General features: G+C 39.8%; 1 long non-coding RNA gene across 2 annotated transcripts in view; it reads left to right on the top strand.

Moving 5' to 3' along the window:
- Nucleotides 1-10,957: 10,957 nt before the first annotated feature.
- The window catches only part of LOC147005134 (uncharacterized), a 55,433-nt gene continuing 46,999 nt past the window's right edge, over nucleotides 10,958-19,391 (top strand). For both annotated transcript variants that reach the window (XR_015046928.1, XR_015046929.1), the window contains exons 1-3: nucleotides 10,958-11,072; nucleotides 12,506-12,661; nucleotides 12,948-13,041. This is a non-coding gene — a long non-coding RNA (uncharacterized LOC147005134). The remainder of the gene's footprint in view (nucleotides 11,073-12,505; nucleotides 12,662-12,947; nucleotides 13,042-19,391) is intronic.

The following is a 19,391-nucleotide window of genomic DNA, read 5'->3' on the forward strand; positions in this document are numbered from 1 at the left end:
ATATTTTTGACAACGATATAGTGCCCTGTTTGTCCACAAATCCAAGCTCATTACTACACCCTCCAACTACCCACAATGGAACCTGCTCTCCCCTGATTCTTTTTAGAAATGATCCCTTCCTGTAGTTCTTGTGGAACCACTTTTGGAGAAGCTCTAAATGTATGTGGTGGGAATACTCCACTTTATCAATTCCTGCCTACTTATGTCCTCTACTTACATTCTCTTCCTTTCCCGAAAATTCATGTCTGCTAAACTCACTTAAAGGAGATACGCAAGCAATGAAATGCTTAGTTGGCAAGTTGTATGTCTCCTCTGTTGGTCCACATGAGTTTTCAGTCTCCAGTGGAGTAACATGAAATTATTTAAACCAGAGGCTTTGAGAGTTCCATAGCTGCCATGACCAGACTTATGGCAATGAAATTTATTAGGGACTTCTCTATATTAAAGTTAATAAAGTAATTTTTTCTTTGTAAAGCTACATTCAAGCCACAATCATATTTGAACCAATTCCATGTCTTTAAAGTTAAATTAATACTATTGAATAGAAGCCTTCAGATGATAACAACAAACGGATTTAGTAGAAATAAAATATCAAGGTAACTGAGGCATCGCTATCCCCATTTTACAGCATGCATTGTGGAGACCAAGCAATTTGTACAGACTAGAAAGTTATGAGGCAAATATATTAAACATGAGTGAAGCGAAGCAGAGCAAAACACGTCAATATGATTTGAACAGCGTCCTGTCTAGTTACTCCTGGAGAGGATAAGAATTTCTTTGACTTCTCTAGGCTATGAAGATATGAATCTCTCAGTGAATACTGTTGAAGGGACAGGAACTTTCACGAAAGGCAAAACTAGCCAAGATTTTCCCATGTGAAAATTTGTCTGTTACCAATACATTTTGGCACCATTGTAGAAATGATGATTCCTGCCTTCTGTCACAAAATCAAGATTAGCAGCAATCCAAACCTGTCACTCCACGGGAGTCTGAAAACTCATGAGAGCCAGCAAAGGAGACACACAACTTGCCAACTGAACATTTCATTGCATGAAGAAATATTGCAAGTACTGAGAGAGAAGAACAAAGGGCAAAGGGTAGATTGACTATGCAGCATTTTACAAAGTGTGTTGCTGGAATCTCCAACTCCAATAAGCTCATATAACAAACACACAGTGCAGTTATTATAATTATAAGCTATACTCCTAGATTGGGCAGATCTAAAACTATACTGACTTATTCCCCAGCTATAAGACCCCTTGCAACCAAGGTTTTCTCCTGGCCACGTGGTTCTGGTCCATGATGGCTTCCTTTTCCTCCATCCTCTCTCCTTCTCCTCTAGTCCTCTTCTGTTTCTTTACCTGCCCTCACTCTCAAATCTCAGTCCCACCTTTCCCCTCCAACTGCTCTAGCCTTTATTGAACAGTTAAAAATTAGGGATAAAGTTTACACGAGATCACCTAAGTAAGTGATGAATTGCTAGTATGTGTGGTGTGGGGTGGGGGTAAGCCCTCTTAAGGAAGCAGAATTAACGTCAGAAAACAAACAACACCAGGCCAACTCACAACTAATGGTGGAACAGTCCTTTTATAGCCAGGGTGTAGAAGTATCTTACTAGATGCCATTCTGTTTCCACTCAGTCTTCTCTCGAACTTTCCCTGAAGTCCCTGCCATACATTAGAGATGCCCCTAAGCAAATCAGCCAGTGTGCTGAAGATGGACTCAGTTTAAAATGGTAAAAGTAGCACCTGCACAGCAGCGATTCCAACCAGCCTTACCAGACAGGGACATTGGGAAACCTGGGCAAGAAACAACAAATGCCCTTTGACTTAAATATGTCTTAATTCTTTGTGCAGGATAGTTTTATGTGAACTTAGCACAAGCTACAGTCATCTGCGAGGATTGATCCTCAACTGAGAAAACAGGCAAGCCTGTTAGGAAATTTTCTTAATTAGTGATTGATGGAGGAGGGTCCAGTCCATGCTGAGTGGTGCCATCCCTGGTCTGGTGGTCCTGGGTTCTATTAGAAAGCAGGCTCAGCAAGCCTTAGGAGCAAATAAGTAGGCAGCACTCCTCCGTAGACTCTGCATCAGCTCCTGCCTCCAGCATCCTGCCCTGTCTGAGTTCCTATCCTGACTTCCTTGGCTAATGAGCAGTGATGTGGAAGCCTAAGCCAAATAAACTCTTTCTCCTCCAAGTTGCTTTGACCATCGTGTTTCATCACTGTAATAGACACCCTGACTAAGATATTCTTCCATCTAATATTTATAATTTTATTTGAGATTGGGAAATATTACAAAAAAAAAAATCCTTTCTCTGGCACAGTTGCACATAGCTGAAATTCTGGTGCTCTGGAGGCAGAAGTAGGCAAATCATCCAAGAGTACAAAGCAAGCCTGGTCTACAGAATAAGTTCTGGTCCAGCTAGAATACAAACTTACTAAATGAGACCCTAGATAGAAAGCAAAGAAGGAAAGAATATTTCCTGTAAGAAGATGACCTTAAATGGCATTGAGTCATCTTAGAGACACAGAAACTGTCTGACCAATCTTACCACAGATAAGACAAAGGCCAGGGAGATGAAGCAACTAGTCCAAGATTTCCCAACAAATTACCACCAAAGTGAATCTAAGTGATTCTTACTGTCTTGATGCATTCTTTCTCACTGGTCCACACACAGATCACGAGTAGCATTCTAACAGGGAATGTTGACTCTTATAATTGACCCCTTGAACATAACATCAGAGAAAAAGAGGTAAGTTATTTCCACTATGAATTTCTCTCATTCTAGACCAAAAGATATTGTTCTAAGCAAAGACAAACTATAGCCCAATGGGAGAAATCACTCAGTAGAGGTTTCCATCAAAAGACAGAGAAGAAAAGAAACCTGTTTTGAGTACAGAGGACTTCAGGGCACCAAAAAGATGACAAATGACATAATTCTGAAAGTGTCACATGGAAGTGACAAGACAAAGAGCATGTACAATAGGCAACAACATGTTCAGAGCCCTGGGAAGGTTCCAGATTCCATTTGTTGTCTCTAGATGGCATAATGTTGAGAGATGCTAGAAAATGTAACCAGATCATATCTTGGATGAGCTACAAGTCCGTGATCAAGGTGCCATCAGTATTAGTTCCCTCTGAATACTGGAAAATAATCTCAGTACCATGTATTTCTTTTGGCCTCTAGAGGCAATGAATGACCCTGATCACTGCATTCATCTCATGTCTTTTTCTCTGTGTAGATGCATGAAGGCCACGTCCTGCTCCATCATAATAAACCACATTCTCTCAGGAAAGGGTCTTTCACTTAGCCTGAAACTAGACTGGCAGACAGAATGTCCCAGTGATTCTCCTGTGTCTTGACTACCCCAGTGCTAGGGCATGGATACATGTGTTGTCATACCAGCTTTTTAACATGTGTGCTGGGGTCTGTTTACAAAGTAGCATTCTTTCCTAATTAACCATACCCCAACCTCCAAGAGCTAGCACAGAATCCATTTCTATAAGAATACCAGGAATGTTACATTGATGCTCACAACACTAACATCTGTATATATTTCTAATGACACACACATATCTATATATGCAGATTTAATATCCACATTCAATACTTGTCTTTCTTAATAATGTTTGTGAATTCCCCATTTATAAGTAAAGTCACATATTCTGAGTGATTTTGGAAAAACACCTCTCCCATATACAAAGGGTATTTATGTTCCAAGTTCTTGTTAGATATCTGAAACCATACAGAGTCTCAAAATCTGTATATGTTGCTTTCTTCTATACATACATATACTTAACACAAATTTAAATGCCCTTTCAAGCTAACTCAGAAGTTAAAACACAGAGTGACTACAGCTTCTGATGGTTGAATTGCAGCAACAAAACTAGCATGAGTTTGTTCTTGATTCACAATTTTACAGAAGGAAGATTGGTTCTCACAATGACTCGTAGCAATCTATACACATAGTTATTTTCTTCCACCTTGAGTTGGTAAATTTCATTTCCCTTACAGCTTCTCTCTCATATGTTCAAATTACCAGCATCATTGCTCTTTCATTTTGGAACAATTATTAAGTAAAATGATGGGTAATTAAATGTAAGCACTATTATGCTGTGGTAGCCAATACTATAATAAAATAGTAAGTAAATATCTACCAGGCAGATAGTATATACAGTGTGGATATGCTCAACCAAGAGATAAGTCATATCTTGGGCATGACACAAAATGGACAACTCAAGACTTAATCATGGTTCTCAAAATGCCATGCAATAAAAGTATTTATCTTCTTGTGTATGTTTTTGTGCCTGTGTGAGTTCATATGCACTGTGTGTATGCAGAGTCCCATGGAGACCACAAGGTATCAAATCACCAAAGCCTAGAGTGACAGATGGCTATGAGCTGTATAATGATGATGCTGTAAAGAGAAACCCAAGTATGGTAGTTTGAATCAGAATAGCCACTACAGGCTCATAAAGAAAGGCCAGGATAGATGTGAATGCTTAGTCACTCAAGAGGGAGTGGAACTCTTTGAGAGGATTAGAAGGATGAGGAAGGGTGGATTTACTGGGGGATGTATCACGTGGGTAGGTTGTGAAGATATCAAAAATACAAGCTGGGCAGTGGTGGCACATGCCTTTAATCACAGCTCTTGAGAGGCAGAGGCAGGCAGATTTCTGAGTTCAAGGCCAGCCTGGTCTACAGAGTGAGTTCCAGGACAGCCAGGGCAGCACAGAGAAACCCTGTGTCGAAAAACAAAAACAACAACAACAAAAAAAAATACAAGCCAGGCCCATTCATTCTCTCTCATTCTGCCTATGGATCAAGAGGTACAACTCTAAGATACTTCTCTAACATTATTTTTACCTACATATTGCCATGCTTTTCTCAGCATGATAATAATGGACTAACTAACATCTGAAACTGTAAGCAAGTTCTTAATTAAATGATTTCTTTTATAAAATGGGTCGTGGTGTCTCTTTACGACAATAAAACAATAACTAAGACAAAATTTGGTGCCAGGGAATGGGGTATTTCTATAACAGGCCGCTCATTCTGCTGTTTGTTGGAAGAATAAAGAAGACTGGATTAGAAAAGTAGTTGGATACTTGAAGAAGAGCTTAATAGGCCATCCTAGTAGGAGAATGAGAGACTGTGCTAAGGGCAACTTAAATTGTGGGGTCCTGGACCAAGAAATTTCAAAGGTGAAGAATATTAATTAGTAAGTGGCCTAGAGAGCATTTTTTGTGATATTTTGGCAAAGAATGTGGCTGCTTTTTGTCTTTGTCCTCAAACTTAGCTTGAGATCAGATTGATGAGATTGGAATTAATGGAAGAGAAGAGATTAATGTCTGGAAGAGATTTCAAGACAGCCTAGTGTTGACTCTGTCATGTGGTTATTAGTAGTCATTCTTATGCAGAGCAAGCTGGAAAAAGAGAAATAGAAAATGTTCAGTGTGAGGATGGAAAGAGCACCAGGAAAGCTAACACTGGATCCAGGTCCAGTGTTCAAAGAGAGGAAAAGTGTGAAGAAAAGCATGCTGCTAAATACAATAAAGGGAATGGTGACCTCAGAGCAAGACCCCTCCATGCTTAGATCCCAACTTGTGAAAAGGAATTAAAGAAAAGCTTAAGGGGAGAAGGGGACCTTCAACAACAGAAAAGCTCACACAGATTTAATTGAAAGAGAAGGCCAAGTCCCAGCCCTATGGAAGAGCACGTGGTTCTGCATTTAGAGTCAAGAATACAAGAGAGGGTTGTTGAATCTTCCTTTGCAACTAAGGAAAGCAGCTGAGGCTAGCAGTGGGACAGGGGTGCCCTTGCATGCAGGCCCAGACAGGCCATTTCATGAACCTCTGATGGTGAAGCCTGGATTGTGTTACCAAGCTGTCCCTTCCTATCCTCTTTTTTCCTCCCTCTTCCCCTCCCTCCCACCCTCCCTCCCTCCCTCCCTCCCTCACCTCTTTCTCTGCCTATAAATCAAGGAACTCTCAGCTATGTGTCTAGCACCTTGTCTATCTACACATTGTTATGCTCCCCACCACGATGATTATAAACTAACCTCTGAAACTGTAGTTTCAGCCAGCCCTGAATTAAATGCTTTCTTTTCTAAGAGTTGCCTTGGTCATGGAGTCTCGCCACAGCAATAGGACAGTGACTAAGACCAGTAAATAATCTTAACTGCTGAGCTGGCTCTCTAACCTTACTTGCAATTTAAAGTGCAAAATTGTGTTTATTTCTGGAAATTTCCATCTAATATTTTCAAGCATTACTTAACCATAGGTTGCAGAAAGTGTGGAATGCAAGACTGTGTACCTAGAAAGAGAGCTATGCTTATCATTGTTCAACCTAAAAAAAACAAAAAAACAAAAAACAAGCCCTTCTTTCTCAGAACTGGTTAAGTAAAGAGCACAGCTTGGATGATACCCTTCTCTGAAATCACTCAGAATGACTCTACTCTTTATCTTTGATAGTTTTCTCACTTGACTCGTGCTGACAGCATTTACTCAGTGCCCCAGCTTTAGACCCTTTACTTGTATCTGTCTAGTCTCTGCTCTCGGGACTTTGCCAAACTGATGGTACAATATGCTTTTGCTTTTCCTTAGCACTTGTCCTATCTGGCACTATCATCTCTTGTTTGTATGACCCACCCTACTCCAAGCATGCATTCCAACTTTGGTGATAACTGTTTCTTACAAAGGAAAAACAAATAGAGAAAAATTTGCACACAGTAATAGGAGAACAGCATAAAATCTAGGATAGCAGCATGAAATCACGTCGCTGTGTACTACCTGGAGATCCCAAACAGAACCCAATGTATCTTCAACACAGTGTCAGTTTCCAGCGATTTTCTAGAATAATAATTAGATCTCCACAGGATGGAGGGTGGGCAAGAGTTTGTGCTTTTCCTTCCTCCCTCTGTGCCTGGCTATTCTAGGGGGAAGCTGAATAAAATGGCTGTGGAGGCATGGGGCTGGCCCACTTTAAAGCTTCTATTATGAAACCCAGTTGCATAAGCTATAAGAGCAAATAACATATTCTCAGGAACAAATTCTAGTGAATCAGCTCATTTTAGATTCACATCTTCATCTGTCTCTGAAGTGGCTTATTTAAATTTTAATAGAAAATGTTGGATGTGGCGCTCCAGTGGAAGCAATGAAAATAACACTGTTTATCCCCAAGATAAAATTGTGTTGGGAGTTGAAAAAAAAAACACAGAGAAAAATATGATGCTAATTTCTTGAAAACAAACCTTCTCTGCCCCACTTTGTAGAAGCTGGACAAAGCAATATAAACTCTATTGTACTGAACAAAGGCAACGACGACTTTTGTGTGTGTGTGTGTGATTCACTATCCTTTTATGTGTGGATTTTAAAAGCAATAATCTGAAAAAAAACTTTTGTAAAACTGAAAAATAATCTTGCAAAACAAATGTTTGCCATTGTCTAGGGGTAGTGGGGGGTGGGGCTGCAGATAGAAGGCAGCATGGGGAAGTAGGGAAGTCTTGTAAATTAACTATCAGGAGTTAGTACTAGCATTTCTACATTCTAGTCCTGTGATCATGGAAAAGGGTATAAACAATGAAGGGACACACACTAGCCTCTCCAGTGAAGGACCTGAAAGGTTCTGTCATGAAGAAGAAATCTAGAATGTGGCCAGTCACTTGCCTAGGCCAGTATTAGCAAATGTCAGTCATCTTCACACTTTCTAGACCAAGAGTTAGTCAATCAGGGCCCATGGGCCACATCTGGCCAGCGCCCTGTGTTTGAGGACAGCTTCATGAAATCGCAGCCAATCTATGATTGCTATGGTACCACAGCTGAAGAACCTGTGGTTGCAACAGACCATTTGGCGGGAGCCCAGAATATTTACTCTTCAAATTTTCCTGAAAAAAAAAAGTTTATCAACTTTCCTTCTAGGCAGTTCCACACTCCCATGTAAAATCAGTTGCCAGAGCCTGTGGATTCTACTTCCAAATTACCTTGTTAAGTCTTTGTACCTCAATCCATTCCTGTAGCCACTGTGGTTGTAGTTACCACTATTACTGCAGTCATTTACACACACACACACACACACACACACACACACACACACACGCACACATACACATACACACACCACATACGCACACACATTTCAAGTGAGCTTCCTGAAATGTAAAACGTGTCTAAAACACAGATCACACTCTGACATATGCGCCTGTAATACTCCTAACAATTAGCCATCATAATGTGTGCATAGAATTTCTAGATTTTCAGGTTTTTGTTTTCTTTTTTGCTTTTTATTGTTTGGTTGTTTGGTTGTTTGGTTGTCTTTAGGATAGGATGAAACTATACTCCCTGCAAGCTCTGTGTTCTAGCATATGGCCCATTCCTTTACAATAGCAGAGAGTAGTGGCTAAGAGAGACAAAACCCTGAAATTCCTCTGCTACTAACCAGTTTTTTGACCAAACCTTTCAAATCGCTAACTCTTCATGCTATACATATGTAAAAGTGAAAATCATATGTCATGTAATAGCAGAACACGATCATACAATGTTGTGAGCACAAGACTGAGTAGCATATGGGAAACATCTTGAATGACAGGAGGGTTTGTTATTATGACTATGAAATGTCATCAATATCAGAACTGAGGACAAGAGACATAACTCAGTGGTAGAGCAGAATGTTGGATTGTCATACAGAAGGCCTTCAGTTTGATTCCCTGCATTACAGAAATGGTGAAAGAGTTTAATGGAAGTACTACAACTACCTTCTTCCCTTCAATCTCCAAATGAGCATTTTGGGGGTGTATAATTATCCGTAGTTCATATCTATATGCCAATAACACCACACTGCTTGAAATTTCCTCCAAACTCTCCTGTATTACATGTCTCTTTCTTTTTCACTTGCTGTTCTCTCATAATCCCTGATCTCCAAAGTGAATCTTTGTTGTCAATTAACTCTCTCCAAAGGACACATTCACTCCAAAGCCAACTGTTCCCATTTCTTTCCTCTCTCTAAAACAAACAAGTAAAAATTGCTCTTTTCTATGCACAATAATGAAATTGGTTGAGTAGAGCGATGATAGATAGGTTAGATATGCTAAGGATCAGAGATCTTCCACTGAGTCCTGTGAGGGCCTGGGGGAGGAAGGAGATAGCACAGAGTAGATGATAGATAGATAGATAGATAGATAGATAGATAGATAGATAGATAGATAGATAGGTAAAGGTAGATGATAGATAGGTAGATAGATAGATAGATAGATAGATAGATAGATAGATAGATAGATAGATGATAGATAAATACATACATACATAGACATATAGAAACATAGAATAGATGATAGGTAAATGATAGACAAAGATAGATGATAGATGCATAGATAAATAGATATAGATGATAGATAAATAGGTACATAGATAGATACACAGATAGACAGATATAGATAGATACATGATAAATAGATAGATGTAGGTAAATTGTTATAACTCTTCTTCATCCTTACATATATAAAGTATTGTTTATGTAAATTGGTGCCTCAATATTCCTCTGCATGTTACACTTTGGTGAGCTGTTTGTATCAACTTTATTTTGATATTTTTAGTAATCTATTTATATCTCCTTCAGTTATTTTCATCTATTAGAGAACAGCAAGGATACCTTACTCACTTTAGAATGACCTGTTTTGTCTTCACTAAAGCCAGTAGGCACTCATGAGATGCTTATTAATTTGCTCCCTGTGGTTAAGACACTTCTGTGTCATCAGCACTACTGCAGCTTAGTAGGCTTTAGGGCAAATGTTTGTGGAATTGTGCCAAGATGAAATTGCATCTTTGATATCAGTCCTTGTTTTCTCAAATTACACTTGAAGAGCCAGTGACAGTGCAACTCAATATGAGAAGGAGAAAGCTTTGCCATTTCATGGGTGAGAGGGAAAGGCAAGAGGCCTAGTTCTGAATACCAATGCAGGCATGACTTCCCCTTCCCGACTGTGGAAGGGGACAGTATGTGGCAGTTAGAGAGGAAATATAGATTTACTTCTCATTCCTCCCCCCAGGCCCTCACAGTGCCCAATGGAGGACCTCTGATCCTTAGCACATTAGCCCTTGCCCTCAGCAAGCTATCGCTCCTGTTCACCGCCATGCTGCCAGCTGTATTATTCTTTGCTTTTGTGAACAGTGTGGACTTCCAGACACCCTAGACACACATAATAATGGGAGTACCATGTGTGGGGCAGAGGCTAAGTGCTACAAATGCAGCAAGGATGGACTGACTGGCAGAAGCTCACAGCCTGAGTGGCAAAGGGAGGGGTCCATAAAGAACTAAAGCCATGCATACAAAAATAATAGAAGTCAATGTGTATGAAAACTGCTTGGATATATTCCCAGGTAAATAATAATGCTGCAAAAACATTTCTTGCAGTAGAAACTTTTATGTATTTTCTATAGGAAGTCACATTATAGGAATGAATATGCATGTATGTGTGTGTGCATTAAAATATTAACATAAAAATATTCAAGTGGTTGAGCCCAACTAAGATGCAAAATACCTCTTAATACATGTTTTAACAATTAGTTTACTTATTCTAATTTTAAGAACATAATAGACAACATGATGATGAAGGGACTGTTCTGTTGACTGAATTGGTATCTGTATCTGGAAGTCATAGGAGGTCAGATACTTTCTCCATAGTCTAATAATTAGGGAATTTGCATGTGACATATACATGTTAAGTGGGAGCTCCTATCACCCAGAGAACTTTTAACCTTCAAGCAGTAACAGAAAGCCTCACAGTAGCAGAGATGATTGGTCCAAACGTCTGGTTCATGAAGTCACTGGTGTGATGGTACGTATCCAGAGATGGTATGTATCCAGAGATGGTATGGAAAGCTTCCATTTGACTGGGTCTCTGGTGTGACAGTGGGTAGACATGACTTCCGTTGACTGCTATCTCTTTTCCCAGGCTGTTTTGTTGGCCTTGCTTCAATTCTGTGAGCCTGCCCATTTTGCCACCTACTTAATTCATTTTATTTTTAAATAAGCCAGAGACTGCTTCTGTGCCCTTCAAACACTGAGAGTGGTAGGTAAGTAACTACTGTGTGTAACTGACTCTTTTTGTTAACTTTTTCCCCAAACAATTCAACTTAATGGCCACATTCTACCGTGGAATTGTTTTTCTGTGATACTAAACTCTAAGAGGACATAAATAATAGTTATTCTAACCAAATGGATATTTTAATAATAGCTATTATCAAATCAGCCCCTAATAGTATCCTAATTTGTCATGGCTTAACAGAAACAACATGATAGAAAACATTGGGTGTGGGATATCTTAGAAACATGTTCTTCTTAAGCTATGATGGTTATTTGTTATTTTATGACTCAAGACAGTCAAAATGCCATTCAATGTTGTTTTGAAGGATCAAATTATAACTGTGCAAATAAATATGCATTTGCTTTCTAAATTTACATGAAAATGGAATTTTATAAAGCAAGAGAAAATGTCTCAAAATGTTTGGGATAAGTCAAGCCAATTCCTTTTTCTTCATTCATTATTATTTAAAGTTTGAGTGTTGACTAACCAAAAGCATGAAAATATACTGCAATAATATCCACCCAATCAACTCCTCTATGTGTCTAGTTCAAAAGTAATAAACTTTTTTGAGGTTCATGCTGGCTACATACATCAGATCTGAGATGGTAAGCCTTCATACTTATTCACTTCTCAGGTTTTGCCTTAGTCCATTTGCCCAGGGTCACAGTGTTTAGCAAGCTCCTTACTTTCTTGTGAGTTTAGAAATCTATGGGTGAGTTCTATGACCCATTCCATATATCCGTCTCCCACCATGGAAGAGCTTCCCACCAAGCTTGTCCCCAACAAGGCTGTAAGATGAGGGTCATAGAAAATATCAAAGATCCCCACAAGTGAAATGACTGTGTCCTAAGTCACAGCAGCATGAAAGGAAGGTCAAGTTCAAATGGTCAGTCCTGTGTCTCTAATGGAAAGTCCCTCTAGGCATTAGGGGATTTCACAGAGGTACGCTGAAATATGCCTAACTAAAAGTCTTTTTTATTAATTCTGTTGACATTGCATACATGTTTATTGTATATTAGGATTACTTTCTCCCCCAACACCTGTTTTATCTCCCTCCCATTCCTGCAAGTCTGCTTCCATCCCTAACAGCTCCTTTCCCAAATCCTTTTGTCGTTGTTGCTGTTTTGTGACTCATTTAATTAACCAGGGCCATCTGTGTGAACACTGGATTCAACTATCTGTTGGTGTATGGTAGTATAACCAATGGGTACACAACTTAAGAAAACAACCCCCTCCTCCCTGAATCTATCAGTACCAAAGCGTTCAGCAAAGAATTGAAAAGTTCAATAGGAACACCTGAGCGCCTTTCCCTCTGTGCTTGACTCTTGATGGACCATCTTTGTGTTATTTAGCTTTGTCTTCTTCTTCAGATCATGGTACTTCGAGTACCTGATGACCTAAATGACTCTCTTGTCCCCATAGTTCAACACGGGCATCGGTATATTCTCCTGCTCCCTCTGCTGTTGCAGCTGCTACTGTTATCCAAGGCCCAAATACTAACGTTAAGAACTAAAAATGGCAATGGCGGTGGTCCCAGTACCATACCCACACCCTCAGCTGGCTCACCCTTTGACAAAGGTCAGTGTTGCAAAACCTTTGACAATTCCCATATCAGTCTTTGATGCTGTATCATTTCCTGAGTGGGCATAGCTGTCTGTCCAGTTTCTCTGCATCACTATCTCAATATAATATTGTCACCATGACAAAACTACAGTTAACAACTAGGATCTGTCAACTGGCTAACAGACTTGCACTTTCTTTAAATGAGCATCTAAACAGCATTGACATAATTTGGAAACATACTGGATAGGTTTAACCCTTGCTTTCTTGTTTATTAGATATATTACTTTGTCCTGTGTTCCAGGATGCTTTCCTATCTATGAGAGGTACCTCAAGCACCAGAAAAAGAATCACTATGACGTGCTTAAACGTGTTGCTGGCCTATTGTAAAGTGTCAAGTAAGTGTTAGACATTTGGTGTTTTGCTATAATGGCAGGCATTAATTTAACAGGTGGTAAGCTCAGAATAGATTTGGCTTGTTGCAGCTTTTTATTGAATTGGTGCTAAAGATATAATTAGTGTGACAATGTCAACATCAAATGGAGAAAGATTGAGAAAGATTGTGAAGTACTTATTTAGTCTACAAGCATCTATGTAACCCTTTTGTGAAGGTTGAAGGTCAAAAGAAAATGGAAATAGATGACCATAGTCCCGAACATCAAGAGATCTTGGAGGATATCTCATGTAATGGTGGCAGATATGTGAGAGGACAGGGTGCAGAGCTGAACCAACCTATCATCATGTCCCTTAGCAAGGGCTTAGTAGGTCACGTTTGCCCACTAGTTAGATTTCTGAAATTCTTGGCAGAAATTCTAAAAAAAACTCAATCCTTCCTAAGATTACAATCCCATGATGTGTTACCAAGAGAGTAGCCCTAAGACATCTCTTCCTTTTCCTTATGGTACAGAGAGTATATATCAAACTGACATATTGCAGGAAGGTAAATGAGGGACATACATTTGAACAAGCACCAATTATACACACACACACACACACACCACTTGGCTCTTTTGTCTCTTGAAACATGGAATCTTCATTTATCAAGGAACATAATCTGGGGAGAAAGAAAACATGTAAGGAAGTATTTTCTTTAATGGGCAAGATAGCAAATCAGATGAACTCAAATCATATTTTTGGCTGCAAACCTATTCCTTATTCCCTAAAGATTCTGGTTATTCTTCTCTAGTTTCCATGAAGTCAGGTAACAAGGTTCAGTGGAATGTATTGATATTCAATACAGTAAACCTACTTTGAGCACTTACTGGACAGAAAACATATGGCTGGATGTGTTGGAACCTATGAAACTCAAAAAATCCATTCCTTTCTTTTTGCCCCATCCACTCTGCTAACATGATCACCATGTGTCTCTTGTAGTCTATGATGCTCAGTCTATAGTAGTTATGTTCTAGATGAATATATAGACGTGTCTATTAGCATGATAAAGGCATACGATGTAACCAGCAGGCAGCTATATCTCTGTCTTTACAAACAGTTCACACTGGTGAAATCCTGGCTAGGATTTCAAAGACCATTAGTATGAAATTGTGTGTTTCCTCCAGGCATGTGTCCAACCTTTCGACATTGCAATATGATGTTGTCATCCACAAAGTTCATACTTTTGAACCTTACATTTCAAATACTAAACGAATAAAAAGAAGAAAGCAATGTTTTAAGTAACTTTATGATTTTGTTCTGGGCTGCGTTCATAACTCTACTAGGGCAACAACAGTCCCAGAATGTTCTCATTTGTTTTGATAGCTGCTTTATCATTACCTCAATTCACCTCAGTTCAGTCTGGAAGTGTCCCATTGTTATATCCTATCAGCACATGTACTGAAATATTTGCCAGTTGGTTTTGACCTTGCCAAAATACTTCTTGTCAGACCTGTTAGACAATGTCTGCTTTTCAGAAAGGGGCCTCCAACCCATGGTGGGTTTCTGTCTCTATTACATCTGCCTCCCCACTGTACCTTTCAGGTACAAATGGTCTGTTGTCATGGTCAGAGCTGTGTGCCTTTGGAATGATTCCTCTGAAGAAAATTGGATCACTGGAAGAAAGTTATGAAAATATCTGATCATCCAAGTGAGAAGAAATGAAAGTGTGAGCTAAGTTAGTAATGGGGAGGCAGAAGGAGAAAGAAATGAGAAGGACATTAAAGGAAGCAAATGGCCTGGAAACGCGACTATGTGAGATTCAAATTCAACTGGCTGGAGTAGGCTGGTGATCCGTAAAGCACTGTGCTGTATCAGAGAAAATGGCCTTTATGGATCAGAGCCGCCAGAGACGATGCGGGGTGGGGGGGTGAGGGTGAGGGATGAGGTGGAATCTGAGTCCTCAATAACAAAAAGTGTCCAGCATAGGACTCCAGTGGGAAGATGTGATCTCCGTCATGCAAGATCGACGGTAAGATAGAAAGGAGGGGCGTGCACATGCATCTCTTGTTTGCACAGCTCCCATTCTCTTCTGAAACCATCTCTCTCTTCTCTAATCACATAATGGTAAACCAGTAACAGTGGCTGTACTCTTAGGCATTAACTCTAACATGAGAGTGGCCTCAGTAGTAGCTGGTTCAAATCTGGAAAAATCAAGAAAAGAAATCTGATTAGAATCTTTTAAAATATTGTGCTGATCTACTCTGAAGCATGATAAGTCTTTTGTGTTGAGCTGGGCTCAAGGTTCCCGCCCCCTTCTCCCCTCTTCTACCCCACTCCCACACACTGAAGATTTCCCAGGAGTCTTACAGTTGTCTGTAATAAAACTCAATGCCAACTAGCTTAAGAGCTTAAGACAGAGAAAGAGTTTAACCTGGTTCCCAGGGCAGTCTTCCTCCCACTATACCCGACTAACTCTTATCACCCTTGTAGAGACTTCAGCAGAGTTGTGAAATACAGATAGCAACTCCCCTCTGAGAAAAGATATGTTTTGTTAATTACACAACTGTCCGCTCACCATTTCTTCATTTTTGCTTTGCCACAACTTTGTGCATTGTTTTAAAGAGATAGATCCAAGATGGTATTACTTTGCATTGCGTACATCTCTGCCCATTCCACATGGAGTGTTCCTGATTTTGACCTGTGCTTGTTTCTTGTTCTCTTCTTATCCTGAGGTTTTGTTTGGTTTGGTGTTTGATTTTGTTTATGTTTTTGCAGGGGGGCAGGGATGTAGTTCTATAAGATGAGAAATATCTACATTTTCTTCACGGAAGACACGGCTGTGCTAGACTCCAGGGTTTGCAAGATGAACCATCATCCATACCTAACTATGGAACTGTAACATGAACCAAAACCTAGGTCGTGAATCTGAGGTGGTCACAAGCTTTTGTTAAGATCAGATCTAAATTTAGGGAAACATGTATCTATCTCCAAACACCTTCTGTCTGGGAGTCACAAGGACAATGAAATGCCATTGCCAAAGAAGTAAGTATTTTTTATACAACTTTAGAAAAGCATATTTGATATGTGGTTGAAGTTATTTAGATAGAAATATATATTTATTTATATATTTGTTTATTTATTTTCTTACTTACTTATTCTTTGACATGGATATGGTGACTTAGATATAAAATCCAAGTATTCAGAAGTTAAGGCAGGAGGATCAAGAAGACCTTCATGTCCAGTCTAGCCTACATGAAACCTTACACAAGAAAGCATAGCAGGTAGAAATGTTATCCAACCACATAAGGCACACAGATTAATGCTTCTGTTGTAGTAGTTACATTAATGCTTTCCCCCATGCTTCTATCATCTCCCCTCTCCTTACTCTTCCTTCTTGCCCATCTCTCTCTACTCTTCCCCGACACAAAACCTGTTCTCCCTCCCTAGCTAGACAGTTTTAAGTAACACTAGACTTTTGAGTCTACACTTACTACTGAACTCATGTTATAGACATGTTAGAGAAAATCAGCAAGGCACAGGGAAACTTTCTGAATGAACTCAGGGACTAGTTCAATAAACACAATTGCAGGGGAAAACCTGGGGCTTGTCATAAAAAATAATTACTCATATTTTCTAAGCCTTTTCGAGAGATTTTACTCCCAGGCTTTTGTCTGAGATAATGAGAGCAGACACTGTAATTTTTGTCCCCCTATGACAGCTGCTGAAATCAAGGTACAGAATGGTTAAGTAAATTTGGAAAGGTCAGATGGCTAATAAATGGAGAAGGTCAGATACAAAGAGATAGATAGCATCCTGTCTGTCTGTCTCAGAAGCAGCAAGAAGAAAGCTAGAATCTGAGGTTAGAGGTTATAAGACATCGATCCCTAGACATTCAGTTATCAAATCATCTTAACATGGCTGCCTTACTTAGAAAATGTGAATAGATATCCTGTCTGCAGTACGGAGGTGGATCAGTCACCTGCTTCCTTCTCTCGCAGTGTGTGGCATGCCGTACCAGCCTCAATTCACAAAGCCATGATTAACATAGAGATGTGTCAACATACAGAACAATAAGATCGCATATACCATCACCAACCGTATGAAATTACCATCAACCCGGTTCTCTGAGCTGAAAGTCTCCAATGCAGCCCCTGCCCCCTCCTTTCTTCCCTTTGCCCTTGATATCCACTGGTCCTTGCATCTCACTCAGGTTACCTCCCTAAAGTGTCTTGCAAAGCTGTTTTCTCCTGTGCACAGACATGGCTAATTCTGCTATATGTATCACAGTTCTGACTCCAGGGAGACTGCCTGTGCACTGCCTAGTCTCAGTCCACTCTAACCAGCCCCCATAGTGCTTTCCACAGCAAACCTTTAAGAGATATATGATCAGACTTAGCCACAGAATTCATTATCTCTTCTCTGGCACAGATGGTCTACCACTAGCTTCTTTTCACCTATGCATCCTGCGTCACCTTCCATTCCCCTTCCAGAAACGTTCAGATCCATGCCACCAGCTTCAGCTCTCTATAGGCTCCCTGTTTTATTTTCCCCTCCATGGAGGCTGGGTCTGCTTAGAAAGTTTTCCTCACTTTAATCTCTAGAAAAATACTTTATCATCTGCAGCAGCAGCATTATCATTAAAACTCAGAACAGTATCAACTCTTATAGGACACTATTCCTGGTTGTTAACCATAAGCTAGGATGCATATCCCCACCTACAGCTGTCTGTGTATTTCTTTGGAGGCAGTGACAGATACAGGGTGTAGTATTCTACTAGATTTAAAAGGAAATTCTAAGGGTGTCTGGGCTACTAGTTTTGCATTCTGACAGAGGCAAGCTAATTAATTCTTCTATACCTTATTCATATATGTGTAAAGGAATATGTAGTAGTTGCTTCTGAGGTGGTAGTAAGATACCACAAACTAGGTTGCTTAAAATAGATGACAAATGTATGCTGTCGTACTTCTAGATGCCCGAGTCTTCTATTGACAGGATAGAAGGAGCATACTCCTCTCCAAACCCTGGAGCAGGCCATGTGTTCCCAGCTTCCAGTGGCTCAGGGCATTTCAGCTCTGTGGCTGCACCACTCCACTCTCTGTTGGGCTCATGGTGCATCCTTTTACAAGGATGATTTTCCCTAGATATTGGGGTCACTTCAGTAATCTAGGATAATTTGCCCATCTCAAAATCTTTAACTTAATCGCATTTGCAAAGACTCTTTTATCTACGTGCACACTCCCAGGTTCTCAGGATCACAACTTCTCTGAAGGGTTAACCTACACAAGCAATATCCTGCTTAGCTTTTGTGGTTTTCGTAACTCTTAAAAAGAAAGAAGAGCAACACATGTAAAACTTTCAGGAGTACCTGGCTGCCACTAAATATTCAGTGAGTGACAGCTGTTACTAGTGCCACAGTACTTAATGACAATATCGCAGAGGTTTACACACATATGGTGCTTAGATCTTGTTTTCCTAATTTAGGACTTAGATTTCTTACATGAAAAATGTTCTACATACCTGACATGTGTTGCTAACAGCAAGGGTTTAAATAGGTCATATGCTAATTAATCTTTTAATAAGATAATTCAATTTACCAGAATTCTCCTCCGTATAACACATGAATCTAAGCACAGCTTTCAGCTGAGGCTTCTTCATAAGGAAGATTATCCACGCCATCAGCATCGAGTGCCTTTCTCTTTGCTAGTACTCAAATAATGAATGATTTCATCGGAAATGAAGCTGAAGAGGTCAAGTGTATGTGATTATAGACTCAGAAAGGCTGGGAAAGCAGCCGTCAAATAACTAGCTACCCTGCAAGATTATAGACATGAGGCCTGGACCAAGAGTGACAAAGAAAATGACTTGCCCCAGGTCATTCCTTAAGGAAATGGGGAATTCTTCCAGAGTCTTTCCAGCCCTATTCTTATCAGTGATTTGTTTCATCTTGGGGGCAGTAGTCAATGCAAACAAATCAATACTAATAGTGTCATTGTCTTTTCGAAAGAAGGGAGAAAGTCAAGAACCCATTTAATTGACTTAGCAAAATCTCATTCCAGTGAGTTTGCAGTATTCCATCCAACAGATCCATGTAATGAAACAGATGAAGACTTATAAATTATATTCCATTTATATTTTTGCCAAAGAAAAGCAGCGTGGTTATACCTACCGTCTTATCTTGAGGTCTACTTCCCTTGGTCACTCAGCATCCACTGTTAACATCCTGCCTGCTCTAATAAAATGAAGACATCACTAACTCTATGGCTATTCCTTAATTCCTCCAGTCTAAACTTCCTTTCACACTTCTGTTCTTTGCTTCTTGGACTCCTTCCCTATTTTGACACCTCCAAATCTGGTCTTCCCTGTAGACTTAATT

This window comes from Mus caroli, unplaced genomic scaffold (assembly GCF_978045245.1).
Source record: "Mus caroli unplaced genomic scaffold, Mus_caroli_1 scaffold_4, whole genome shotgun sequence".
Taxonomy (NCBI): domain Eukaryota; kingdom Metazoa; phylum Chordata; class Mammalia; order Rodentia; family Muridae; genus Mus; species Mus caroli.